The sequence below is a fragment of the Lithobates pipiens genome, unplaced genomic scaffold (genome assembly GCF_037356315.1).
Source record: "Lithobates pipiens isolate NorthernLeopardFrog02 unplaced genomic scaffold, aLitPip1_a1.2 Scaffold_23, whole genome shotgun sequence".
Taxonomy (NCBI): domain Eukaryota; kingdom Metazoa; phylum Chordata; class Amphibia; order Anura; family Ranidae; genus Lithobates; species Lithobates pipiens.
In genome coordinates, this window is record NW_027507785.1 from 295,133,334 (window position 1) to 295,160,299 (window position 26,966).

The window sequence follows — 26,966 nt, forward strand, 5'->3', positions numbered from 1 at the left end:
CCGGTAGAAATATTTTCAAATTTGGTTGAAATATTTTCGAATGTGCCCGATTTTTCGAATTCGGTAGAAAACTAAACGAAATCCGAAAACGAATTTAAGGAAGTTAACGAATATAACTAAACGAAATTAATGAATTAACAAATTAAAATGAAACAAAACTAAACAAATTTTTTCCTTTTGCACATGTCTAATTGCCCCTTTTTGTGGGTAATCAGTAGATGGAAGACTGATACGCCAAACCCATAGGACACAATGCCTTGCATCCATCCAGTGCCTTCCATTGCCACTTTCTTCAAAATCCCCTCTCTCTAAACAAATGTTAATACTAGTGAATGTGAGACAACATCAAGATATGGGAGATTAGCCTGCTCCCTAATTCACAGTAATGAAGGCACAAGAGACACTGCTCTCCTAGAGCTGCCAGCCCACCGACATGCAGGAAAACGTTAAAAACAAGCAAAATCAAAACCTGCAGTGACAGCAAGCAATTATTCAACGTGAACGATCCACAACTTTTATTATAATCAATAACAAGCTCAAAATTGAGGCATGATACCACCTTTAAAAATATTATTTTCTACTTTTATTTTTTTTCTTAATCAAACATGAGAAAATTATACTTACTTAAGGGTTTTACTGCAAATTCGAGAAAATATTGGTAAGGTTTAATCTTGATGAGAGTAAGAGGGAATTTTTTATGTCACCTTGTAAAAGGATGTGGGAGCCTTTGATTCTGTCTCGCTTGCATTGTTTAGTATGAGGCATAACAGAAGTGGAGCTATTATTTATTATTTAATGTGAAGAGCTGTAGCTGGTTCACCGCAGAGGGAAAGAACAGCATTAGCCAACAAGGAGCAAGCAAAGGAAAAAAAAAAAAAAAGCAAGTTCTTAATTCCCTCTGCTTTCTCCGCGGAAGACTGTGTGGTTTCAATGAAATTATAATCCCCCGCACAACTAATTTAGGAAAATGACCACAGTAATTCAGTTCACAAAACTTTTTAGCAAAATTAGTAATGTGATATGTGGAGTCTTGTTTTTGTATTATCATGATCATTATCATACCGGGAGTGAGTCGATTTTTTTTTTCTTACTTGAAAACATTGAAATGTGTTGACATTGAAATATTCTCAGCTGTTAATAAAGAATTAGTTACTGTATTGAGAATGAGAGATAAAGCAATGATAGGTGAGTGACATTTCAGGTAAAAAAAATAATCATCTCAAGATTCCAATGAATGTCCTATATATTTGTTGTGCTTTATTATTTATTTATTACAGGTATTTAAATAGTCAATTTACGCAGCACTTTACATATATATTGTACATTCACTGTCCATGTCCTCAAGGAGCTAACAATCTTAGGTCCCTAACTCACATTCATACATGCACATACTAGGGACAATTTAGACAGGAGACAATTAACCTACCAGCATGTCTTTGGAGTGTGGGAGGAAACTCACGCAGTCACTGGGAGAACATGCAAACGCCGTGCTGGTAGTGCCGTGGTTGGGATTCGATCCAACGACCCTAGTGCTTCTATTCTACTTACTGTACTCAACAACTTCACCCTGAAATCATTGCAATGATACTCAACTGTCTGATGGATGGCTATAAGGACAAGAGGATTATGCCCTACTTCCTTATGCCGCGTACACACGATCGGAATTCTCATCGGAAAAAGCTCTGATGGTTTTCCCGTCGGAATTCTGATGGAATTTCGCTCAAACTGTCTTGCCTACACACGGTCACACCAAATTCCGACGGTCAATAACACTGCGACATACAACAGGTACGACGGCACTATAAAAGGGAAGTTTAATGCTTCCGAGCATGCGTCAAATTGTTTCCGAGCATGCGTCTGAATTTTGCGTGTCGGAATTGCATACACACGATCAAAAAATCCGATAGAAAGGTTTTCCGTCTGAAAAATTAAGAACAGGCTCTCAATCTAAAGACCGTCGGAAATGGCAACAGAAAAAGACAGATGGTCATACACATCCGAAAATCCGATGAAAAGCTCCCGTTGGACTGTTTCCTTCAGAAATTCCGGCCGTGTGTACGCAGCATTAGTCATCTTTTTCACACCTTAGCTTGCTCATCAGTCAATCAAAGAACAGCAGGAAACTGATGAGGTCATCCCTTTTGTGATGGCAAGGATTGTGACGGGGTCATTAATAGACCATACCTGTATAATATGTGTTTAAACAGCCACTTGTAGTAGCCATTGGAAGCCCATGTGACAGGGTGATAATGCAGGACCACAATTGGCAGACAGAGCAATGTCACCTTATAGCAAGAAATACATGAAGAAGGACCTTTATTGCATTATTACCAGGTATTAAAGAGGAAGTAAACCCTGATGGTTTTTACTTCCTCTTTTTTCTCCTGCAAACTAAAAAGCCCATTATGTGCCACTTACCTGCAAACGAAGCCAGCCGTCAGTCATGGCACTTGCTAGTAAAGATCTGGCACGGTCCATTTCTTCACAGCGCATGTGCTGATGACATCATCGGCATACTACAAGGTAAATATCTCCTAAATAGCACACATTTAGGAGATATTTACAGTACCTAGAGGTAAGCCTTATTATAGGTTTACCTCTAGGAACAGCTTCCGCATTGGGGATATACAACCACTTTAATATATTAAAATGGTTGGGCTTGTATAATATGTTAGTGGTTGGGTTTTAGATTAAAGTGGTTGTAAAGTCAGAAGGTTTTTTTTTATCTTAATGCATTGTATGCATTACGATAAAAAAACCTTCTGTGTGCAGCAGCTGCCCTCAGCGCTCCCTAATACTTACCTGAGCCCCATCTCTCTCCATCGATGTCCACAAGTTCCTCGGCCACCCCGGACTCTCCTCCTGATTGGCTAAGACGCAGCAGCGCCTTTGGCTCCCGTGCTGTCAATGAAAGTCAGTTAGCCAATCAGGAGAGAGAGGGGACCAGGGCCGAACTGGGGCTCCGTGTCTGAATAGACACAGAGAGCTGTGACTTGGCTCAGTTGCCCCCATAGCAAGCTGCTTGCTGTGGGGGCCCTCGACAGAAGGGAGGGGCTAGGAGAACCGAAGAGGGACCCGAAAGGAGGAGGATCTGGGCTGCTCTGTGCAAAACCACTGCAACAAAGCAGGTAAGTATAACATGTTTGTTTTTTTTGGAGAGAAAAAAAAACGAGCCTTTACAATCACTTTAAATGCTAAAATCTGAATGTGGTCAGCATCCGATTTCTGCATTATCAACACAAGCCATAGGCAGGGCTGCCAGGTCCGCTGCAATACATATATCATACTATCTCTCAGAAACACATTCCCATGTAAAATAAAGGGTTCTAGACTGCTGCCTTGTTTTCCATCTGACCAGGTTCTTATTGTTTGTCCCATCATAGTTTTTGTTTTCAATGGTTGAATAATAATTTATAATATGTTATGTGAAATTAAAGTGTTCTCGATCTGGATCCATATATACAAAACGATGGCAACCACCCCAGTTTATAACTAGCCTTTGTAGTAAGATGCACACATCACAAACAAAAATTTCCCAGCACACTTACAAGCCAGCCTGCAAACAAACCAAATTGTCCCTGTCTATCAATTCATGTTAAAAACAGAGGGTTTCATTGCACACTGCATAGAGGTGCTCGTAGACCTGGCATCCCTGCCAGTACCTTGCATGGCCACAAGAATGCGCATTGGCACACACATCTAGTTTGGCGCCAAATGGCCTTTATATGGAAGCTAGTCAGTCTCTGAAGTTGCTGGTTGATCTTCGGCTCCTCCAGTGCATTGTTCTTGTGATTCCCTTGCTTCTGTGATTTCCAATTACCAACTTGGCTTGTCTTGATCCTGTCTTTTGCCTGCCTCCTGACCTGATGCCAGGTTGATTAACGGATCTTCTCTTCCTGTTCTCTTGTGTATGACCCCGGCTATCTATCTGACTACGCTTGCTCTGAACCCCACCTGGCACCTGGCCTTGGCTTCAAACTGACTTCTCTCCTCTTCTCTGTGCTACCAAAGAAATGCTGCTTCTCTTTCAAATAAGTTTTATTGATTTTTTTTCACAAAGCACAAATAATTGCATACATAAAATATGAAGTAAGATAACTAGGCAGTTCCTTACATTTGCAACCATTAGTTGTATAATGAACAGGGTGAGATAAAACTGTTACCATCAGCTTATAATTCGAAAACAAGGTAGTACATAACTTTGTCCTGCAGTTGCACCCAGCTAAATATTGTAATATATATTTTAAGTCCAAATAATTATCCATGAGCATTGGAATATAGAGGTGCCATCTATACATACTTAAAATGTTGAATTCTTGATGTGTCTTCGGTCTACCCCTAATTCTATAATTGTTAGGGGGGCCGAAGAGCATGTGCCGCCCAAGTGGATCATAGGAAGTCAGTTGAGGGCTAGAAATGCTGCTTCTCACGGGTGCCACCTGTCTGCAGACACCACTCCAGTGCATCAGGTGTACTCTTGAGGGTTCTTCTGACAAGCCTCCTAGTCAGAACATCTCTGCAATCATTACAGCAGGCCACCTGTGCTACTTTGAGCCTGACTCCTCCTGTTTCCCCTTCAGGGTAGTCTAAAACATAGAAACAAGGGAAACCCTCCTTCCATTGGCCTCCTGCACCAGGTACGTGATACACACATTTGCAAATATATGTGGAAGCCACAATGCTCACGTCAATGCGCCTCTCTATACTGTGGTCCCAACTCTCCTAGTTTTTAGAGTCTGCAAGTTGAAGCAAATATAGTAGTGGATAAATTAAGGGTAGGTTTGTCTGGAGGAAACCCACTTCTTCTTAAAAACACACTGAAAGGCCAGCAGCTGAAGGCATTCAATGTGCCCCCACACCAAATCCCTGAAAAAGCTACTGTATATATAAAGATGGCAACCACCCCAATTTACACTACATTACCAAAAGTATTGTGACACTTGCCTTTACACGCACATTAACTTTATTAGCATCCCAGTCATAGTTTGTAGAGTTCAGTAATGAGTTGGCCCACCCTTTGTAGCTATAACAGCTTCAACTCTTCTGGGAAGGCTGTCCACAAGGTTTAGGAGTGTTTTTTTGGGAATGTTTGACCATTCTTCCAGAAGCGCATTTGTAGGGTCAGGCACTGACGTTGGATGAGAAGACCTGGCTTGCAGTCTCCACTCTAATTCATCCTAAAGGAGTTCTGTCAGGTTGAGGTCAGGCCCATCAAGTTCCTCCACCACAAAGCTGCTTATTGATGTCGTTATGGACCTTGCTTTGTGCACTAGTCCAAATCATTTGGTGGAGGGGGGATTATTGTGTGGGGATGGGTTGGGCTCCAGTGAAGGAAACTCTTAAGGCATCAGAATGCTAAGAATGCTAAGACATTTTGGACAATTTCATGCTCCCAACTTTGTGGGAACAGTTTGGGGATGACCCATTCCTGTTCCTAAATGATTGTGCAGCAAAGCAAAGTCCATAAAGACATGAATAAGCATGTTTGGGATGGAGGAACTTGACTGGCCTGCAAAGAGTCCTGACCTCAGCTCGACAGAACAACTTTGGAATGAATTAGAGCGGAGACTGCGAGCCAGGTCTTCTCGTCTACATCAGTGCCTGACCTCACAAATGCTCTTCTGGAAAAATGGTCAAACATAACCATAGACACCCTCCTAAACCTTGTGGACAGCCTTCCCAGAAGAGTTGAAGCTGTTCCAGCTGCAACAGGTGGGCCAACTCAATAATTAACCCCACAGACTAAGACTGGGATGCCGTAAAGTTTATGTGTGTTGTAAAGGCAGCTGTCTCAATATTTTTGACAATATAGTGTATAGCTAGCCTTTGCAGCTAGTTGCACATGGAATGCATGTCACAAACAAACAAATATTTGCCAGAACACTTACCAAGTCCATAGACCAGTAGCAAAACTTTGAGTAGAGTAGGGTGACAGTTTGCTCAATTCTTCTAATCATTGCTTCTAGATCTACTGGCACAGAGTTAGCAAACTGTGTGATACTAATGCTAATCAATTGACTGGGATAAAAAGGTGGGCAGCTCAAGATAGTTGGCCTGGGGGGCTAGAAGTATAAATCAGGCCCTGGCTGTGGTATATTAACATGATGACTTCTCAACTACTTCTTTTGCTCCAAAAATTTCAAAGGAGCGTTAACCAGTGGGACTTTTCAACTTAATAAACCTGCAAAAAAGGTAATTGGAGTCAGACTGATAACCTATCAATTAGATCCACCAGCCCATATATATGATCTCCTTTATGTAGTGTTAGAGATGTCATTTGAATGTATCTTCCCTAATTCAGATGTTTTCTTCAGCCCCAAAAAAGAAGAGCCCTTAATATATATTTTATTTTCCCATCTATAATCAAATTCCTATTAATTTTCATTGGATACCCTACAGAGATCTGGAGTCATTATTGGCATTTGCGTAAAATTCTGTTCTAATATTCTGTTTAATAGCAAGATATTTCCATTGAATCCATCATTAAGTACCAATAATAGGTGATGCAAAAGACAGGTAGTTGCAGAGAATTCATTAATTAAATTTTAAAAATTTATTGATAAGAGTAGGGGTTCTTAGCTATTATTAGCAGAGATGGAATCTAGAGAATTTGTGAAATCAAAAGATATATTTTTGACACTCACTAAATAGATATATTTAACCACTTCAGCCCCCGGAATAATTTACCCCCTTCCTGACCACAGTACTTTTTGCGATTCGGCACTGCGTCACTTTAACTGACAATTGCGCGGCCGTGTGACGTGGCTCCCAAACAAAATTGATTTCCTTTTTTCCAGCAAATAGAGCTTTCTTTTGGTGGTATTTTGATCACCTCTGTGGTTTTTATTTTTTTGCGGTATAAACAAAAAAAGAGCTACAATTAAAAAAAAACTGCAATATTTATTACTTTTTGCGATAATATAATAAAATAAATAAATAATAAATATCACAAACAAAATATAAAAATCAAACTATTTTTGGAGCTACAATTTCGAAAAGAAATCAATATTTTTTACTTTTTGCGTTAATATGATAAAATAAATAAATAATAAATATCCCCCAAAAAATATAAAAATCTAACTTTTTTGATTAAAAAAAATCGCAATAAGCATATATTGATTGGTTTGCGCAAAAGTTATAGTGTCCAAAATAGGGGATAGATTTATGGCATTTTTTATTATTATTATTTTTTTTATTAGTAATGGCGGCGATCTGCGATTTTTATCGTGCCTGCGACATCGGACACTTTTGACACTATTTTTGCACCATTGTCATTTAAACAGCGATCAGTGCTATAAAAATGCACTGATTACAGGCATACCCCACTTTTAAGTACACAATGGGGTTTATTTACTAAAGTTGGAAAGTGCAAAATCAGGATCACTTCTGCATAGAAACCAATGAGCTTCTAACTCCAGATTCTTCAATTAAGCTTTGGTAATAAAACCTGGAAGCTCATTGGTTTCCATTCAGAAGTGAGCCTGATTTTGCGCATTCCAGCTTTAGTAAATAAACCCCATTGTGTACTTAAAAGTGGGGTATGCCTGTACTGTATGAATGACACTGGAAGGGAAGGGGTTAAACACAAGGGGGAGATCAAGGGGTTAAGTGTGTCCTAGGGAGTGATTCTAACTGTGGGGGGGGGGTGTGACATGACAGCGATCACTGCTCTCGATGACACGGAGCAGTAGATCCCTGTCATGTCACAAGGCAGAACAGGGAAATGCCTTCTTTACATTGGCATGTCCCCATTCTGCCGCTCCGTAACACGATCATGTGACACCGGCGGATATCGAGTCCACAGGACCCATGGGCACAGTCATGGAGTACGTGGCAGGTGTGCATGCTCCCACAATGCCGCTTCTTAAAGGGGACATACAGGTGCACCCATTTGCGCAGCCGTGCCATTGTGCCGACGTATATCGTCGTGACTGGTCGGCAAGCGGTTAAAATCCGACTCTGGCTAGGGCAAAGAAAAAAAACGTGAGCCTCCAAAAGCAGCTCCATCTGCTCACCTTCACTTTGTCAATGTCCCTATATGGATTGGGACTTTTGAGTCGTTTCAACTAACACATAAATAGCTGAATAAAGTACAAATTTTGTTTAGAGCACATCGTCAAATACATTAAAATCCATATAGGTTAGAGCTGCACGATTCTGGTTAAAATGAGAATCACGATTTTTTTTTGCTTAGAAGATAGATCACAATTCTCTCACGATTCTCGCAGCGTAACATCATCTTTCACATTAAAACAAAAAAAAAATTGTGCTAACTTTACAATTTTTTTATTTTTTATTTATTGACGTGTATTTTTTCCCAAAAAATTGCATTTCAAAGACTGCTGGACAAATATAGTGTGACATAAAATATTGCAGCAATTGCCATTTTATTCCCTAGGGTCTCTGCTAAAATTATGTTTGTGTGTGTGTGTGTGTGTGTGTGTGTGTGTGTGTGTGTGTGTGTGTGTGTGTGTGTGTGTGTGTGTGTGTGTGTGTGTGTGTGTGTGTGTGTGTGTGTGTGTGTGTGTGTGTGTGTTTGGGGGTTCCAAGTCATTTTCTAGCAAAAAATATTGATTTTTAACTTAAGAAAGAAGTGTCAGAAAAAGATTTAGACTTTAAGTGGTTAAACTTCCTGCATTTACACTGAAAGCTTGGCAGACTGCCAGATTATTTGTTTACACAAGAAGTTCTATCCCATTGATCTAAGAAGTAAGCATTAGTTACAATGTTTCAAGTTCTAAACTTGGCAGATTGCCCGGGATGCTTTAGAAAGCAGTGAACAGATAATCTCTCCACTTGTTTATATGAAAGAATCGCCTACTCTCAGCGGAAGAGATCGTTAGGGGGGTTGAATGGAGATCGCTATATATAGCTATGGAGCAATGCAATGATAAATCACCCCCTACAGCCCCACCTGGAGTAAAAACATCAAAAGAGGGAAGATATGCATTTAAAACTCACATACCCTGCCAGCCACAAATGTCCTCAAGGCTGACATCCCAGGAGCAGTCTCACCACTCTGCACTATGGCAGCGTGATGACCTATGTAACTACTAAATGCATATGTTCCCCATTTTTGATGTTTTGACTCCAGATGGGGCTGTAGGTGATGATTCATCTTTGAATTGCTCCAAAGCTTATATATATATATATATATATATATATATATATATATATATATATATATATATATATATACAGTGGTGTGAAAAAGTGTTTGCCCCCTTCCTCATTTCCTGTTCCTTTGCATGTTTGTCACACTTAAGTGTTTCGGAAGATCAAACCAATTTAAACAATAGTCAAGGACAACACAAGTAAACACAAAATGCAATTTGTAAATTAAGGTGTTTATTATTAAAGGTGAAAAAAAATCCAAACCATCATGGCCCTGTGTGAAAAAGTGATTGCCCCCCTTGTTAAAACATACTATAACTGTGGTTGTCCACACCTGAGTTCAATTTCTCTAGCCACACCCAGGCCTGATTATTGCCACACCTGTTCACAATCAAGGCATCACTTAAATAGGAGCTGCTTGACACAGTAAGGTCCATCAGAAGATCCTTAAAAGCTACACATCATGCCGAGACCCAAAGAAATTCAGGAACAATTGAGAAAGAAAGTAATTGAGATCTATCAGTCTGGAAAGGGTTATAAAGCCATTTCCAAAGCTTTGGGAATCCAGCGAACCACAGTGAGAGCCATTATCCACAAATGGCGAAGACATGGAACAGTGGTGAACCTTCCCAGGAGTGGCCGGCCGCCCAAAATTACCCCAAGAGCGCAGCGACGACTCATCCAAGAGGTCACAAAAGACCCCACAACAACGTCCAAGGAACTGCAGGCCTCACTTGCCTCAGTTAAGGTCAGCGTTCATGCCTCCACCATCAGGAAAAGACTGGGCAAAAATGGCCTGCATGGCAGAGTTCCAAGGAGAAAACCACTGCTGAGCAAAAAGAACATCAAAGCTCGTCTCAATTTCTCCACAACACATCTTGATGATCCCCAAGACTTTTGGGACAACATTCTGTGGACCGATGAGACAAAAGTGGAACTCTTTGGAAGGTGTGTGTCCAAGTATATCTGGCGTAGAAGGAACACTGCATTTCATAAAAAGAACATTATACCAACAGTAAAATATGGTGGTGGTAGTGTGATGGTCTGGGGCTGTTTTGCTGCTTCAGGACCTGGAAGACTTGCCGTGATAAAAGGAACTATGAATTCTGCTGTCTACCAAGAGATCCTGAAGGAGAATGTCCGACCATCTGTTCGTGTACTCAAGCTGAATGAACTTGGGTTCTGCAGCAGGACAATGATCCTAAACACACCAGCAAGTCCACCACCGAATGGCTGAAGAAAAACAAAATGAAGACTTTGGAGTGGCCTAGCCAAAGCCCTGACCTGAATCCTATTGAGATGTTGTGGTATGACCTTAAAAAGGCCGTTCATGCTCGAAAACCCTCTAATGTAACTGAATTAGGACAATTCTGCAAAGATGAGTGGGCCAAAATTCCTCCAGGACGCTGTAAAAGCCTCATTGCACGTTATCGCAAACGCTTGGTTGCAGTTGTTGCTGCTAAGGGTGGCCCAACCAGTTATTAGGTTTAGGGGGCAATCACTTTTTCACACAGGGCCATGATGGTTTGGATTTTTTTTTCACCTTTAATAATAAACACCTTCATTTACAAATTGCATTTTGTGTTTACTTGTGTTGTCCTTGACTATTGTTTAAATTGGTTTGATGTTCCGAAACACTTAAGTGTAACAAACATGCAAAGGAACAGGAAATGAGGAAGGGGGCAAACATTTTTTCACACCACTGTATATATATATATATATATATATATATATATATATATATATATATATATATATATATATATATATATACAGTATCTCACAAAAGTGAGTACACCCCTCACATTTTTGTAAATATTTTATTTATGTGACAACACTGAAGAAATTACACTTTGCTGCAATGTAAAGTAGTGAGTGTACAGCTTGTATAACAGTGTGAATTTGCTGTCCCCTCAAAATAACTCAACACACAGCCATTAATGTCTAAATTTCTGGCAACAAAAATGAGTACACCCCTAAGTGAAAATGTCCAAATTGGGCCCAAAGTGTCAATAATTTGTGTGACCACCATTATTTTCCCGCACTGCCTTAACCCTCTTGGGCTTGGAGATCACCAGAGCTTCACAGGTTGCCACTGGAGTTCTCTTCCACTCCTCCAGGATGACATCACAGAGCTGGTGGATGTTAGAGACCTTGCGCTCCTCCACCTTCCATTTGAGTATGCCCCACAGATGCTCAATAGGGTTTAGGTCTGGAGACATGCTTTGACAGTCCATCACCTTTACCCTCAGCTTCTTTAGCAAGGCAGTGGTCGTCTTGGAGGTGTGTTTGGGGTCGTTATCATGTTGGAATACTGCCCTGCGGCCCGGTCTCTGAAGGGAGGGGCTCATGCTCTGTTTCAGTATGTCACAGTACATGCTGGCATTGCTTTATTTAATATAATCCTAGCCAGCTATAATGTACTCATATATTTTGAATACATGGCCATTTCCCCATATGTGAGACCAAGATATTTCAAATGTATTTCCTTTCCCCTTTTTTTCTAAGGTTGGTGTCTAAAGATTCGGTTGGGGGAGACATTTCTAGGCCCGCCAGAAGGTTTTAATTGCTGAACGTTATTGTGATACATTTTGGGCTGCAAGTGCATAATAAACCATATGTGCGTTTGTTTGATACAAGATACACGGATTGTGAAAAATTGTATTCTTCACCATTTTTTTTAGTTTGTACAGACTCTCAGCTCCCTTGAAGAAGAGCGTAATCTTGAAATGCATTGAAATATGAGAATATTGTAACCAGATATTTCGATCACCATTAGATTTAGTAACTATATGGTTTATATTTATTTTACATGTTCCAAATAAAATTAGTATTTTATTCAGCTATTTATGTATTAGTTAGAAAGCCTGAAAAGCCCAACTCCATGTCCGTTTATCTTTATATTGATCTAGTGGTGTTGGCATTCACTAAAAGTGAAAACACTTAATATTGTTTTACTCAGTTGATGTCCCCTGCACACTCACCCACTCAGAAATTCCGTGCTGGTCCTTTTTTGGGTTGCATGACACCCAGCGTCATTCAATCTGCTTCATGTAAGCCCAGAGCTTCATGGTTCCACCCAAGCCCCCAAAGAAGAATGCTGTAGTGCAGGGGTCTCCAAGCCTTCTAAACAAAGGGCCAGATTACTGTGACTTTAGAGGAGCCAGACAGTGGCCTGTGAGAGTAGAAAATGTCCCGATGTCAGTGGGATTAAAAAATGTGCCATCTTTGGTATTCGAGGGAATATTAGTGCCCCATCATTGGTATCAGAGAAAGGAATAATGCCCCATCATTGGTGTCAGTGGAAGGAATACTACCCCATCATTGGTTTCAGTGGAAGGAATACTACCCCATCATTGGTGTCAGTGGGAGGAATAGTGCTCCACCATTGGTATCAGTGGAAAGAATAGTGCCCAATTATTGGTGTCAGTGGGAGGAATAGTGACCCATCATTGGTATCAGTGAAGGAATAATTCCCCGTCATTGGTGTCAGTGGAAGGAATACTACCCCATCATTGGTGTCAGTGGGAGGAATAGTGTCCCATCATTGGTATCAGTGAAAGGAATAATGCCCCATCATTGGTGTCAGTGGAAGGAATACTACCCCATCATTGGTGTCAGTGGGAGGAATAATGCCCCGTCATTGGTGTCAGTGGAAGGAATACTATCCCATCATTGGTGTCAGTGGGAGGAATAGTACCCCATCACTGGTATCAGTGAAAGGAATAATGCCCCATCATTGATGTCAGTGGAAGGAATACTACCCCATCATTGGTGTCAGTGGGAGGAATACTACCCCATCATTGGTGTCAGTGGGAGGAATACTACCCCATCATTGGTGTCAGTGGGAGGAATACTACCCCATCATTGGTGTCAGTGGGAGGAATAGTGTCTCAAGGGCTAGATAAAGGTATGCAAAGGCCACATTCAGCCCTTGGGCTGCAGTTTGGAGACCACTGCTGTAGAGTGTGGAGTCACATCATTCTTCACCCACTTCCAAAGGATGAAGAGTTTGAAGAAGGGCCATGATGTTACCAGACTAAAGAAACTGGAAAAAATATATGTGTTTGTGTACATTACTTTTTTCCCAGGTATTTTCAGTTTGGTGGCATCACAGGTTCTTTTGCTGAAGGTGTTTTTTTCCCCTTGGGTGCAGGAAGTGGGCCAATGGGAGGTTGGTGGCGGATGGCAGCATGGACCTGAGCCTGTTGTCGTTGCATATTTTGCAGCTGTGCAAGGGCTCTATGAAACTTTGGGGCCAATTTATAATAGATGTTGGCCAGGTGCATGCTTGGAATCCCTCCTGCTGTCATGTAGACTTGAATATTGCTCAGCTCTAAGACATGTTGAGAAACAATATGCATTTTTCATGAGGCTCCAGCCATGATCTCGGTTTATGATATAATAAGTGCGTTCAGGCAACAAGAACCTGTTGTAGGTAAACTGAAATTTGATTGGTTGCTGAGCAGTACACCTCATTGGCACCTTTAAACTGACTTCTTAAACAAATCATTTTAACATTTTTTAGGTAAGCAAAGAGTGTCAGGATGTTGCTGTGCATTTATGTTTATTCTTGACATATTCTTTCTATAATAAAACCTACTGCTGAACGCTCCACTCTCATCAGCTTCTTGGAAGACTATTTCAATCTGCTTTATTTAAAGCCTCTTTAATATATGAAACGCCGATACCACAGATACAGAGTGATGAGTAAGCATCCAAACTCATAACGGCAAAGGAATAAATACCATCATAGGAGAGAATAGTATTTACAGATAAACATCTCTATATTTTCCAAGGCAGAGACCAAACTGTGTAGAGAGATACTGTGAAATTCATTCATCGCTTCGGCCACTGCCGGCAGAATTAACCTCTCTTCTTATTTTCAGAAGTGTGGAAACCTACATTTTAACCCCGCTACAGCAATACACATGGGGGGGGGAACGACGAAATAAGACATTAGCAACACATTTCTAGCGGTGTGGATGTAGTAGAAAGCAGGAGCAGGACAAAGGGTGGGCAGGAGGGAGGGCTGCCTGGGGCACTGTGGTATAACGTGAGATGGAGGGCACTACAAGAAGATAAGAGGGAGCAGATTTTTGTTGAAAGGGGGAACTTCAGGAGGCCAGCAGGGGGTAAGTATTGTTCTAGGAGGGAAAATTTAAGGGTGGTGATTTAGGGGTATTTGTGTTGGAAAAGGGGATGGGGGGAGATTTGTGGCAGAAGATGTGTACTTAAAGCGGAAGTTTTATAGTATTATAGTAGTGTAGCACTAACCCCCGAAGGAGCTGCTGGTTTGATTGGGTTTACCGTTACCTTCTTCACCTCGATTTACATCTAGGGGTTTCCCGTGGTAGATGGCCCAGAAACTTTAGAGACTGATGACAGATCCGCTTAAAGGGATTTTTATTTGCAAAAAACTTAGTTAACGAACAGTCTCTTAGTATAGGATCAGAGGGTTAGGAGGAAAGTTCATGTACTCTTATGCCGCGTATCCGGCGGACTTGGACTTGTGTGGGCTCCGGCGGACTTTTTTTTCCCCATAACTAGTCCGGCGGACAATCCGGCCGTGTGTGTGCTAGTCCGCCGGACTTTTGAAATGAACGGACTTTCCCGCACACGGAGAAAAGTCAGTTCATTTTGAACGCGGCTCCAGGTAGCCGGGACTAGCGCAAAGGTGGTGACATTGACCTCCCTCGCTAGTCCCGTCTACCTGGAGCCGTGTTCAAAATGAACGGACTTTTCTCCGTGTGTGGGCAAGTCAGTTCATTTTCAAAAGTACGGCGAACTCCCGTCAAAAGTCAGGTTGTGTGTGGGCAGGTCCGCTTGTTCGGAAAGTCCGGCAGACCTCCGCTTCAAAGTCCGGTGGTTTGTCCGCCGGGCTAAGTCCGCCGGACAGTCTGATCGTGTGTACGGGGCATTAGTGTCAAAGTTAATGATAAAGGACTTGCTTACTTTGACTAAATCCAGAAAATAGCCATTCACAGCTGGATGTTCACTCAAGTTGGATAGTCCCTCTCTCACAAGGCCTAGCAGCCAACAAGGTGCTTAAATCAGGAACAAGTCTCTGCCACAGACGTTGTTGTAGAACATGTAGGAATAAGTCTCTGCCACAGACATTGTTGTAGAACATGTAGGAAACTAGAACTTGGAGAACATTCGTGTGGTACCAGTATCTTTTAGCCGGTTTGGCAAAACCCACAAAATTGGATTCACTTAGGTCCCTCAGCCTCACCAGGCTCTTGCTAAGAAGCCAACCTGTACATGGCCTTCTTCTGAAGAGTCCTCCCCTTGATAGCTATGAAGTTGCTGGGCCTCTCTACAACCGGAGACGGCACCGGACCACCTCGGAATCCTTTCTTTAGTTTCCTTGCCTCAGGATAGCCAGCCCCGAGACATAAAGTCGGGTGGATCCTCACCCCAGGCCATGGCCTTTCTGGGGGCTGGTCAGGAGGACCAGGACCATGGAGTCAGAACATACTTCTGGATCGGAACCCCGAAACACGTGACATCAGCATCTTAACTACCCTCTCCCAGAAAGCACAGCAAGAGTGACACTCCCACTGGGCTGACTCCAAGAGAAAGTAACCTTAAAGCACCCAACCAGACTGTGGTTCCATGCCTGCCAGAAGAGACAGTCCCCCCTATGGCCAGGCTGAACACCCTATAGTCCAGTCAGACTGATGCTGAGGTCCAAATTTGGAATAATTATACCCAAACCAAACTGCAGTTCAGGTGCAACATAAAATTTCTAGAAACGTGCTCTTCAGGAGCCGGCGCTACAGTAGTACTGTATATAGTATAATATTTTTGGTAGGAGGGGTGACTTTATTTAGGGGGGGGGTAATTTGTGCTTGGGGGATTTGGGGGGCAATGTTTTGTGCTGGGAGGGGGGATTTAAGCAAGGAGGCAGATTTGTACTGGGAGGAGGGGGGAATTTAGGCTTAGGGGTAAACATGCAGGTTAGTGCTCAGTTTTGTGGGGGGATTTTGTTGGCACATAATGCTAATACATCTTGAGGGGCGGTTTGGTATGTTCAGCTTGGGTTCTTGATAACCTTGTCCCAGCACTTGTAGGAAGTCTTGCGCCAATTCATAAAAATCCTGTGTAGCACTCTCCTAGTACAGAGTAGGCTGATAGGTAAAATTAGTTTAGCTCTATAAACAATGGAGCAGGGGTTGACTGCTTAGGGCTGCTCAGTGTTTTACAGGCTGCTGTTCTGTTACCTTCCCCATCTACTAGTGACTTCTAGGCATATAGTGGGAGCGAGACCAGAACAGGCAGCTTGAATGTTTATGGGACTCCAGCCATCCCTTGGGAAGGTGTGCCCAGAAGGTAGCAGCAGAGCCCATTATTAGACTGAGACCTGGGCAGTCAGTGCTGTGTTCCTGGGTCCAGTCCTGCAGGAGGAGACCCCTGTGCAGGGGCCCTGCGTCTGGTGCAGGATTCTAGAGGAAGCCTTAAGGAAGACACAAAATCTTAGTTGGCTTAGTTGGGGGGCCTATCCGAGGATCCATGTCCAAAGATCAAGTTGGGGTTGGAGGAAGCTCGCTGGAGAAAGAGTCAGGAGGAAGTGGATGGGGAAGAGTCCAGTTGTCTAAGCCCCTGTACATACGGTCGGAGATTTCGACAACCAAATCCGTCTGATTTTCTCCGTCGGATTTTCTCCGTCGGATCTTGCCTGAAACTGTTGCATACACACGGTTGGACTAAGTTGTCGAAAAATCCAATCTTTCAGAACGTGATGACGTAATTTCGTTACGATGGGACTACATTCAGGCTAGTAGCCAATAGCTTTGATGTAGGAATTTGATCTGAGCATGCGTGGCACTTGGTCCGATCAAAATTCGCTACACATGATCGGAGTATGTCCGACCGGCCCAGTTGGTCGGGAAATATTTCCAACATGTTGGAAAATTGGGTCCGATGGATATTCGGACGGAATCAGTCCGATGCATACCACACACAGTCGGATTATCCGACGACACGGTCCGATAGGACACATTCCGACGGATTCTCCGACCGTGTGTACAAGGCCTAATGGTGGTGTGTGTCTACATCTCCCTCACTTGAAAGTGCCTGGTGGATATTGGCAGCAGGCAATCTACAGTATGATCCTATGGCTAAATGAGTAAATTACCCCCCCCCCCAGTGCTGAAGGAGAATCACTGCATAAAGCTTTAAACTCTAGAGGCAGTACAAGTCAACTGCAACATTAAGAATCCTGTGGGACATTCAAGTGTGTAGGGAAGCCAGCAGAATTGAACAGAACAACCAGGAGTTTTGTGCAGAGCAGCCAGAAATTAAAATGTCCTCAAATTGTTCAGTTTTCCATTCCTCTGGATATCCCATGCTCCTTACCACTATCCTAGTTCATTGTTCCTATAATAAAACCCTGAAAAAGAACCCCCTAAACTGTTTCCTGAGGCAGTGGAAGAATGAAGGAAACACTGTGGGGTTGATTTACTAAAGACTGTGTACTTTGCAGTTTCTCCAGCGCTTAGTAAATGGGGTAAGGCTTCACTTTACAAAGAATACCCAATCATGTGCAAGAAAAAAAAAAAAACATTTTTGCTTGCACATGATTGGGTGATGGATGTCAGCAGAGCTTCTGCTCATTTACTAAGCTCTGGAGCAACTGTTCTTACAAAGTGCACTGTCTATTTGCCTTTAGTAAATCAACCCCTGTGTATCGGGCTGTGTGTTCTCTAAATGGGGAAAAAGAACCAAATTCACTAGCGGCTCTATAGGGGGTATATCTTACCGGCACATACAAGAATCTGTTGCAGGTGTCTATGACACTTTTTATGGATTCCATTGATACTAAACCATTGATGTACATGTAGTAGTTTGTCCCATGTTGCTAAGTGCTTTTTAACCATAATTATGAAGTCTGACCTGCCGACCTCCCCTTCATCCGCGATCAATTCCACAGCAGCTTTGATGGAAAGGGCTCATTCATTAATGCAGCTTTTCCTGGCTATAAGCACTTTCCAAACACAAGTAGAGGCAAGAGAAATGCAGAGGCAGGGGAAAGTGTCAGGTTCTGCATTCCTCTTGCTCTGCTTTTCCATGAAAAGTGCTCACAGCCGAGAAAAAACTGCAATTATTAATCAGCCGTCTCCTTCATAGATGTTGTTACATTGATATTGCCAGACCAGATAGCAAGGCTAACTTGCCACACATTTGTGGCAGTGTTCAATTTCAGTGGTAATTTGTACACTTTCAGTGCACTTGAAGCACAAGTTCTAGTTGACACTTTTCCAATTTGTAGCAAATTTGCATGACAAGTCTCTAACAAAGAGCAAAGTGGCAGTTGTGAGTCTACAGCAAGAGCTCTGCAAGTCACAGTGACCCCCTGTGGTGGGATGACTATTGTACAACATAACTGAACCAGAACTTGCGGCAGACCTGCCGAAGTCTTGCACAGAAAGTTGATCTGGAGTCATGCAATGCGGACTTGCTGGAATTGTGCAACAAACTTGTGAAGCCTGGCAAGTCTAGCAATAGCTTAGCAAGCTATTTTCAACTTGCAGCACAATTGCTTGCTATCTGGGAGGAGGGCAAGTCAGACTTCATATCTATGGTTAGAAAGCACTTAGCAACATGAGACAACATGAGTACTTTGTCCCATCAGTAACATGACTGTGCCAAAAAATGATAATGATAGATCTTCTGGTAGACCCATTTCACACTGGGGCGCTTTGCAGACGCTACAGCGCTAAAAATAGCACCTGCAAAGCGCCCTGAAAGAGCCGCTCCTCACACTCCAGTGTAAAAGCCTGAGGGCTTTCACACTGGAGCGGTGTGCTGGCAGGACGGTAAAAAAAGTCCTGCTAGCAGCATCTTTGGAGCGGTGAAGGAGCAATGTGTATACCGCGCCTGCCCATTGAAATGAATGGGGCAGCGTGGTTATACCGACCGGCGAAGCACCACTGCAGCAACACTTTGTGGTGGTTTTAACCCTTTTTCGACCGCTAAAACCACCCCGCTAGCGGCCTAATACTGCCAATAAAATGACAGTAAAGTAGCGCTAAAAATACAGACGGGCCCGCACCGCCCCAGTGTGAAAGGGGACTAATGTGTAAAGTAAGATTATTCATTTTAAAGTGCAACTAAATACAAAATTAAAATACATGAATAAGAACTGTGTCAGCTGCTAAATGACTTGACATTTTAATCAGCTAACCTTGCAGTCCAGGAACCCCTGCCAGACTGCCCAACCAGGATAGTGACCTTACTGTTCTACACTGCAATTTCAAATTACAGCTTGGTCAACCAACTGATTGGACAGTGAAGGAACACCAGTGCATTAACAAGGTCATCTCCGTGCATTTATTTTACAAGTTCTTTTGCTTCCAGTCCCAGTCTGGCTACTAGTTTGAGAAGTTTTACAAAAACATATTCTCTACCAAGTAATCTTTGCTTTCTTTTTTTTTTTTTTTTACTTTTTCTTTCCTTCACATTTTGATGTAAGTTATTTTAGTTGAAATGGTCATGCAGAGAAAAGAGCTATAACAACAAATTTGAGAGTCTAATATGACCCATTTCACAGTTGGGTAATGCTCCGAGTCTTTGGCCCAGCTAGGACAATTAAAAAACAAGTAGGAAAACGCATTATTACACTGTAGTGGCCTCCTCGTGGGATGTCATAACAAATCAAGGCTGCCAAAGCATGAAGTTCCGTTATGTAAACACGAATAAATGAGTGGAAAGTAAATGTGAAAACAAACAAGTGATTAAAATTGAAACAAATTAAAAATACACACATCTCCCCATCAAGCCCAGTGCTGGGAGCGGCGAGAGACTTGATTTCATTATAGGCATAGGCCACCAAAAAAATTTAAAAAGCGTTAGGTGGGAACTGAAGAAGTGGCCTGAAGAAGCTACAAAACATCTTCAACATTACAGAACGAGTCCGGATGGATGAGACTAACTACCACTAGACATACCAAGACCTGGGTGAGTGAGAACCTTCATGGAGACATTGGGTGGCATAAAGAATGCTCTATGCACATAGCAAGAAAACACGCACAAAATGCGCACAAACATGGCACAATTTTGCACGCATCCTCAATATGCCTAGGGCTCCATTCACGCTGTGCAATTGCAAAAGGCGTTGCAATCACTGCACAACAAGCAACGCCTGTTTGGGCGGCAATATTGTTTAACCACTTAAGGACCGGAAGGATTTGACCCCTTAATGACCAGGCCATTTTTTGCGATACAGCACTGCGTCGCTTTAACTGACAAAATGCGCTGTTGTGCGACGTTTTACCCAAACAAAATGTATGTCCTTTTTTTCTCACAAATTGATTTTTATATGGTGATATTTGATCACCTCTGCAGTTTTTATTTTTTGCGCTATAAACAAAAAAAGATGGACAATTTTGAAAACACATTTTTTTTTACTTTTTGCTATAATACATATTCAATTTTTTTAAAAAAATTATAATTTCTTCATCAGTTTAGGACAATTTGTATTCTAATAAATATTTTTGGTAAAAAAAAAAATTACAATAAGCTTATATTGATTGGTTTGCGCAAAAGTTATAGCCTCTACAAAATAGGGAATAGATTTATGGCATTTTTATTATTTTCTTTTTTTCACTAGTAATGACGGTGATCAGTGATTTTTAGCTGGACTACGACATTGCGGCGGACAGATCGGGCACTTTTTTGGGACCAGTGACATTTATACAGCGATCAGTGCTATACAAATGCACTGGTTACTGTATAAATGACACTGGCAGGAAAGGGGTTAACACTAGGAGGCGATTAAGGGGTTAAATGTTTTCCCTGGGAGGTGTTCCTAACTGTAGGGGGAGGGGGCTGATAGGGAGTAAAGAGAGATCGCTGTTCCTGATCACTAGGAACAGACAATCTCACTCTACTCCCCTGACAGAACGGGGATCTGTTTGTTTACATTTACAGATCCCAATTCTGTTAGGGTTGCCACCTCACCCCTTTAAATCACATATGAAATACACAGGTTCTCTGGCTGATTAAGGTGGTAATTAAGCTCACTTGGTGCTTTATCTGCATTTAGATAGTCGCATAACCTGTGTAATTCATATGTGTTCGGGTTTAAAGGGATGAAGTGGCAACCCTACATTCTGTCTCTCTGTGGAGCGATCGCGGGTGGCTGGCAGACAATGATTGGCTCCCCTGCTAGCCTCCTGCGGTGCGCACGCCCACAGATCACCATGTTTGCGCCCGACATACAATGCCGGCGATTTGCACAGCCAAGCCAACTTGCCACAGTCCAACTGCAGTGGCTGGTCAACAAGTGGTTAATAGCACCCCAGATGTGATGCAATTCTGCCGTGAAATCACGTGAAGCTTGTCGCCCGAAACAAATTAGGAGCTTCTTTGCAGGTGACAAACCTGCATATGGCAGTGAATGGGCTGCCCCCTTGAGACACACAAAAACACATGCAAGTTACTCAACCAAGATCGAGAGCAGAAAAGCTTGTTCCCGCTAGGTGAAAGTGTAAATGCAGCCTAAGTCTCCATTCACACTTCACAATTTGGAATCGCATGACAATTGCTGCACAATGAGAGACACATGTTTGGGTGCAGTTAGTCCTTTACTGGCACCCTAAACGTAATGCAATTGGGCTGTGATTGCTGCATGACAGGTTTGAAAACCATACTTTAAAAAAATCACATGGAAAGTAGCAGGGGCTTCTCTTCGGATGACAAATACACATAAGGCAAAATCGCATGCAGATTGCTCAACCAAAACCACGAGCGCAAAACCCTTCTTCCCACTATGCGAAGGTGTGAATGCAGCCTTAGTGCCAGTTCACACTAGTGCAATGCCAGACATCCTATGCATTAAGGTGAAAAACCTTCTGTCACTGACTGGCCCTGTCCTGTATTCCCCCGTCAGAGGCGCACTCTTCCCCTCTACCCGTTGTCTCTTGATTGGATAGATTGATAGCAGCGCAGCCATTGGCTCCCGGAACTGTCAGTCAAATCCAATGACGCAGATATGCATCTATGGACACAAATGCTGGACTCGGGAGCTTGCTTGCAAGATAACTCCCCGGGAGAGCGTTTCTCCTAGGGGGTTATACAATGCAGGGAGGAGCTACCAGCACCGCTGGGGGACCCCAGAAGTCAAAGATCGGGGCCACTCTGTTCAAATTTCCTTTCCTCCTCTTTATGTGCTTTGGCCGCATCGATAATGTGTTTGGCCTCCTTTGTCTATTTGTATACACTTCTCTTTCAGCTACACTTCCTGTTACCTTAAATCTCCCGTATGCTGATTTTTTTTTCTCTTTTACTAGCCTACTTATCTCTTTAGTGAACCATATTGTTTTTTTTTTTCTGTTTACTCTTACTAATTGCTTGACATATAATCTAGCTGCCTGCAGGATGGTAGACTCTAACAAGGCCCACTGATTACCACATTTATTGGCGTATAACACACACTTTTTTCCCCTTAAAATCAGGGGAAAATCATGGGTGCGCGTTATACGCTGATCCCTGCTGTCTGTGAGGGGAAGGAGGGAACAAGCGCCATCGAAATAGGCCGAACCAATTGTATTGTGTACTCGGCTAGGCTAGGCTCTGCTCGCAGTCACACCCAGTCCCTCCTCCTAGCCTTTACGTCCCACCATTGGACCAGTGTTGTGTCCATCATAGGAGCCGGTGCAAGGGGCGTGACTGGGTGGGACTGCGAGATGAGCTGAGAGGAGCCGAATGCACAGGACATCCAGCTCTGTCTATCTTGGCGGTGCTAAAAATTTAAAAGATAATGCTGCAATTTTGGACAAGGCTGCAGATGGACACTGGGCAAGGCTGCAGATGGACACTGATAAGGCTGCATTGATGGGCATTTAAATGTAAGTTTTTTTCCTTAAACTTCCCTCCTAAAAGTTTTTTTCCTTAAACTTCCCTCCTAAACTTGGGGTGCGTGTTATACGCCAATAAATACAATACTTACTCCAGGTGTTTCACTACAACCTTTTAACCACTTGCTGACCACAATACATAAATATATGTTGCAGCATTCATTTCATTTTTTTTTATAAATATATAAATAAATAAAAACTAAATAAATAAAAATAATAAATAAAATTAAAGTAAAATAAATAATAATAGTACATTTTTTTTTACAGCACCCCCAAGTCTCTGTGCTTGCGTTCAGAAGTAAATGCATATGTAAGTCGCACACGCATATGTAAATGGTATTCGAACCACCCATGCGAGGTATCGCCATGAACGTTACAGCGAGAGCAATAATTCTAGGGCTAGACCTCCTCTGTAACTCTAAACAGGTAACCTGTAAAGGCATTTAAAACGTTGCCTATGGAGATTTTTAAGTACCATAGTTTGTCACCATTCCGCAAGCATCCTCAATTTTAAAGCATTAGGTTAGGTATCTTTTTAATCAGCGTGACATCATCTTTCACATTATACAAAAAAACATATGTAACTATTGTGTTTTTTTTTTTTTATTCATTAAAGTATGTTTTATATTTGCAAAACCACTGTGACATAAAAACATTGCAACAATCACCATTTTATTCCCTAGGGTCTCCGCTAAAAAGTATAATGGGGGTACAGTACATTGGGAGTCATAAGTAGTTGTTTAGCAAAAAATACTGATTTAAACTTGTAAATAAAAAAATGCCAAAAAAGCCTGGTCTGCAAGGGGTTAAAGTGGTTGTAAACCCTTTTGTCTTACTTTTATCTGTAGTTAAGCCTAGAATAAGGCTTACCTATAGGTAGTGGAGCGATCTCCTAAACTAGCGCCGTTTAGGAGATATTTCACTTGTAGTGCGCCAATGTCGTCATCGGCGCATACACTATGAAGAAACGGACCACCGTGCCATTTCTTCCCCGAGTGTGTGCCATAACTGACGGCTCCCACGAGTATGACGTCACGCGGCTCCGGCCAGTCACGGAGCTGTAGTCCGCATCCCCGGAAGGAAGAGGGGCAGAGATGGACGCAGCCTGCACAAGGGACAGCGCGGGCTTCGTTTGCAGGTAAGTGTCATATAATAGGATAGTATGCTTTTAATTTGCAGCCAATGCGGGGAGCAAAAGAGGAAGTAAACCCTGATGGGGTTTAATTCCTCTTTAATTAATTTTTCAAACATTCATTTAAGTAAAATGTGTGCTTTGGAAATCAAAAACTTTTTTTTTCTGTATATGATTGTTTTAATATCAAACCAAAGCCATTGGTGATCACTAAAATCCAACATCAGACAATCAATCCCCATTTGTCAGAACTAGGTCTAGAATATGATCACATCGGCTTTGGAGCTTTTTACTAACTGTTTCAGAGAAACCCCATTCAGTGCCTCCATTACATCCCTGCTCCTACTTACTGTATAATAGAAGTTTGAGAATTCCAGTTGATGTCAAGTTTGTTGACATATTATGCTGCACAAATCTTTTTAACCATCTTCTATATTACTGTATTTATTTTTTTTAAGAGCCAATATAAAGGAAAAATAGAGGTCAAAAAGCACTTGTGTGGTTTCTCCAATCATTTTCTGCTTATCAGATCTTTGTGGTCTTTGTTACTAAAACAGTGGCAGGGACATGTCCTTTGTCTACATACTCTGTGCTAGAAGGCGTCCTGCCCTGTACACACGGTCGGATATTCCGACGACAAAATCTGTCTGATTTTTTCCAACAGATTTTGGCCTAAACTTGTCTTGCATACACACTATTGCATAAAGTTTTTGGAAAATCCAATCGTTCAGAACGAGGTGACGTAAACCACGTACGACGGGACTATAAAGAGGCCAGTAACCAATAGCTTTCGTCTTGTAATTTATTCTGAACATGCGTGGCATTTCGTCCGTCGGAATTGTCTACACGCGATCGGAATTTAAACGTTTGGATTTTGTTGTCAGAAAATTTTAGATCCTGCTCTCAAACTTTGTGTGTTGGAAATTCCGATGGAAAAAGTCAGATGGAGCCCACACACGATCGGATTTTCCGACAACACGATCCGATCGCACATTTTCCGTCGGAAAGTCTGACCATGTGTACAGGGCATTACTCTTTATCATTTCAGATAGTTAGGAGGGTGGTAATATGTTGTAAAATCACTCCACCCCATCCCAATGTCTAGGAATATTTAACCACATTCAATTGGACTTGTTCTGCAAAGCTGAAGACGTTTCACATCTTGTCCAAGCCACCTCTTCAGTTCTAACTCCCATCCCAATGTTTTGACATCTGTCACCCTCAAGCGGAGGTTGATACATGAGTCAAAGAGCTCTCAAGCAACTTGTAGATAATTGGCTTATGTATAGGCAATGGTACCCTACCGCCCTAGGAACAACCGATAGGTTCCCTGGGAGTTGGATGTCCCTTGGACGGTAGCAGGCAAAGCTGTGGAATTCTGGAGACGATGAATGCACGCCGCATAACAGCCGAGCTGCGAAAACGTTAAGACGGCAGATACAGTGGGATGTCTGATGACAGTTCCTGCAGCTGTGTTATTATGAGCCATCCAAAAGGAAACAAATGAATGTTTAAACAGACAAAGCAAACTGTCTTTAAACAATGAAAACAGGGCAGTAATTAAAGTTCTTATTGGAAAAACAACTAGGTAATTGTAAATATCTTCCAGATTTTTTTCAGAAAATAGCAAACAAGAACACCACCCTAAGGAGGATCAAATGTAACATTTACATAGATTGGCCAACAAAGCATGTCTGACTTAGAGAGGATATAAACAGTGCTATGATCTGGGTTTTGTATTATAAGAAAAAAATCTGTATTTCCTTATGATTTCCCAGAAATGTGTTTTTATTGGAGAAAGATGAGAAATGCTTTCTGCTCTAAATGGATCTTTTCTCCCAGGACACTTACGAGAGGAACATGTTGAGAAATCCAAGACATGTATTGTTAGGAAAGTTGTTAGATCGGGTTCAAATCCTAGCCGAAATGCGACTAAGCATGCTAGCTTCTCTCTGGCCAACAATTGTTAATTTGCTGTGACTGTTTCAGCTTGAGAGTGAGGGGCGGGCGGGACGCATCCGGATGGTTTAGGGAGTTGTCTGGGGTAATCGGGGTCAAGGCTGTTTTCACTGAATTCTAGAAGTTGTGATCTGTCTATTTTTATATATATATATATATAGTATTTATTGAAAGAAGCATAGCCAGTTTGGCTATGCATGAGTGTAGTGTGCTCCTTGGAAGCTGTTCTAATCAAGCCTCATTATGCCACTGCTGTGGTTATTCTTTATTAATCGATTACCTGCACAGGACCCTCTCAGTAGTTGAGTAGGAAAGCTTGAGAGAGAGAGAGACAGAGAAGAAGAGCGTGAGACACAGAGAGAGAAACAGAGAGAGAGACAGAGAGACACAGAGAAGAAGAATGTGAGACACAGAGAGAGAGGAACAGAGAGAGAGACAGGGAGAGACGGAGAAAAAGAGCGTGAGACACACAGAGAGGAACAGAGAGAGAGAGACAGAGAGAGACAGAGAAGAAGAGCATGAGACACAGAGAGAGCAACAGAGAGAGAGACAGAGACAGAGAAGAAGAGCGTGAGACAGAGAGAGGAACAGAGAGAGAGACAGAGAGACACAGAGAAGAAGAGCGTGAGACACAGAGAGAGGAACAGGGAGAGAGAGACAGAGAGAGACAGAGAAGAGCGTGAGACACAGAGAGAGGAACAGAGAGAGAGACAGAGAGAGACATAGAAGAAGAACGTGAGACACAGAGAGAGAAACAGAGAGAGAGACAGAGAAGAAGAGCGTGAGACACAGAGAGAGGAAGAGAGAGAGAGACAGAGAGAGACAGAGAAGAGCGTGAGACACAGAGAGAAGAACAGAGAGAGAGAGACAGAAAGAGACATAGAAAAAGAGCGTGAGAC